The 3,091-nt window shown below is 29.0% G+C and overlaps 1 protein-coding gene across 1 annotated transcript in view; it reads left to right on the top strand.

Annotated features, from left to right (window-relative positions):
- LOC117171434 overlaps positions 1-3,091 on the top strand; it is a 14,852-nt gene that overhangs the window by 2,232 nt on the left and 9,529 nt on the right. The gene's annotated exons all lie outside the window — the stretch shown is intronic.

The raw sequence follows: 3,091 nt of genomic DNA, 5'->3' as shown, positions 1-3,091 counted from the left end.
GATATCAAAATTTTAATATTTCACCAAATTTAAAGAATTCTTATCTTTTCAATAAATTTTAACGGAATTCAAGTGTTTTTGATAGATTTTAGCAGATTTCAATGGATTTTCTGGGATTTTATGGGAAATTCCGAGGCGATTAAACAGAATTTCAAAGATTTCATAATTTTGTTAGATTCCAAGGATTTTATAAAGTTCAAGCGATTTTATCAATTTCAAGGAACTTCAAGGGGTTTTATAAGATTTTATGGGATCTTACGGGATTTCCGAGGGAATTTAAGAGGATTCTGAAGATTTCATAATTTTATAGGACTCAAGGTATTTTACAAAGTTTAAGGAAGTTTATAAATTTCAAGGGATTTTAAGGGGTTTTATAAGATTTTATGTTGTCTTACTGGATTTCCGAGGGAATTTAAGAGGAGATCAAAATTTTAATAATTTCACCAAATTTAAAGAATTTTTATCTTTTCAATGAATTTTAACGGAATTCAAGTGTTTTTGATAGATTTTAGTAGATTTCAAGGGATTTCAATGGATTTTCTGGGATTTTAGGGGAAATTCCGAGGCGATTAAACAGAATTTCAAAGATTTCATAATTTTGTTAGATTCCAAGGATTTTATAAAGTTCAAGCGATTTTATCAATTTCAAGGAAGTTCAAGGGGTTTTATAAGATTTTATGGGATCTTACGGGATTTCCGAGGGAATTTAAGAGGATTCTGAAGATTTCATAATTTTATAGGATTCAAGGTATTTTACAAAGTTTAAGGAAGTTTATAAATTTCAAGGGATTTTAAGGGGTTTTATAAGATTTTATGGGATCTTACGGGATTTCCGAGGGAATTTAAGAGGATATCAAAATTTTAATAATTTCACCAAATTTAAAGAATTCTTATCTTTTCAATGAATTTTAACGGAATTCAAGTGTTTTTGATAGATTTTAGTAGATTTCAAGGGATTTCAATGGATTTTCTGGGATTTTAGGGGAAATTCCGAGGCGATTAAACTGAATTTCAAAGATTTCATAATTTTGTTAGATTCCAAGGATTTTATAAAGTTCATGCGATTTTATCAATTTCAAGGAATTTCAAGGGGTTTTATAAGATTTTATGGGATCTTACGGGATTTTCGAGGGAATTTAAGAGGACTCTAAAGATTTCATAATTTTATAGGATTCAAGGTATTTTACAAAGTTTAAGGAAGTTTATAAATTTCAAGGGATTTTAAGGGGTTTTATAAGATTTTATGGGATCTTACGGGATTTCCGAGGGAATTTAAGAGGATTTTAAGGATTTCATAATTTTATAAGATTCAATATATTTTATAAAGTTTAAGAAAGTTGATCAATTTCAAGGGATCTTAAGGGGTTTTATAAGATTTTATGTTGTCTTACTGGATTTCCGAGGGAATTTAAGAGGATATCAAAATTTTAATAATTTCACCAAATTTAAAGAATTTTTATCTTTTCAATGAATTTTAACGGAATTCAAATGTTTTTTATCGATTTCAGTAGATTTCAAGGGATTTCAATGGATTTTCTGGGAATTAAATAGTTTTGGCAAAGTTTAAGAGGTTTCAACGGAATTTAAGTGTTTTTGATAGATTTCAGTAGATTTCAAGGGATTTCAATAGATTTTAAGGGATTGTATTAGATTTTATAAGACTTAATGGGATTTTCGTTGAGTTTTAAGAGGACTTGAAAGATTTCGTAATTTCACAAAATTTAAGAGATTTTTCTCCAGTTTGAAGGTTTTTATATGGTTCAAGGGATTTTAACAGCATTCAAGAGTTTTCACCAGATTCCAGTAGATTTCAAGGGATTTTAAGGTTTTCAAAAGATTTTATGGGATTTTACGGGAAATGCCGAGGGGATTTAACAGAATTTCAAAAATTTCATAATTTTATCAAATTCAATAGATTTCATGAATTTTAATGGGGTTTATAAATTTCACTAGATTTCAAGGGGTTTTAGCAGATTTTATGGGATCTTACGGGATTTTCGAGAGAATTTAAGAGGATATAAAAGATTTCAAATGATTTAAGGGTTTTTTTAATGTTGAAGGGATTTAATCAGAATTCAAGTGTTTTGATAGATTTTAGTAGATTTCAACGGTTCTTAAGTTCCATTTTAGATTTTATAGGATTTTACGGGATCTCTGAGGGGATTGGACTGAATTTCAAGGATTTCATAATTTTACAGTTTTAGGGGATTTTACAAAGTTCAAGGTATTCTAACAAAATTCAAGTGTTTTTCGTAGGTTTCAGTAGATTTCAACGGATTTCCTGTAGATTTTCAGGGATTTCAAAAGGATTTAAATAATATTTATGGGGATGTACAGGATTGTCGAGGGAATTTAACGAAATTTCAAAGAGTTCCCAGTGGGTAAAAACATGAGAGATGTCCTAGAGACGTATTTGGGACATCCCTAAGATGTCTTTTATGACACGTTCTTTAGACATTCTAGGGATGCTCGTAAAAAGTCTAATGTCAGTACGAAAGATGTCCCGAGAATGTCTATGTCTTTAAGACGTCTTTAGGTCATCTTAAGGATATTGGACGTCTTAGAGATGTTGATTGGCCTGAAATAGGATGTCCTAGGAACGTCCCAAGGACGTTCTTGGGATTTTCATAGTTTTCTTCCCACTGGGTTTATAATTTTACCAGATTTAAGAAATTTTATAAAGAAATTTCGAACATTTTCAACAACTTGTAACTGGTTCTTAATAGATTTCAGTAGATTTCAAAGGAAGAAAATTAATTTTTATGGAGGAAATTTAACTACTTGGTTAAAAGTTGAACCAATTGGTTACAAATAATTTGTGTGTTGAAAATTTATAATTTAAGTTGAAGGTTCACCTCTTTCGTTGAAAATTTAACCATTTTGTTTAAAATTCGCTTTTTTTAAATTAATTTTTTAATCTGAAAATGTAATTATTTTTGTCTTGTTTGACTGAAAAATCTTGGTTTGTTGAAACCCCGTCTATTCATTGTAAAATTCATCTGTTCGTTTTAAAACTGTACTATTTTGTTGCAAATTTTCTTATTTTATTGCAAATAAATTTTTGTATTAAAAATTTAGCTCTTCCATTTCT

The sequence above is a fragment of the Belonocnema kinseyi genome, chromosome 4 (assembly GCF_010883055.1).
Source record: "Belonocnema kinseyi isolate 2016_QV_RU_SX_M_011 chromosome 4, B_treatae_v1, whole genome shotgun sequence".
Classification (NCBI taxonomy): Eukaryota; Metazoa; Arthropoda; class Insecta; order Hymenoptera; family Cynipidae; genus Belonocnema; species Belonocnema kinseyi.
This window is presented reverse-complemented; position numbering and strand designations above follow the sequence as displayed.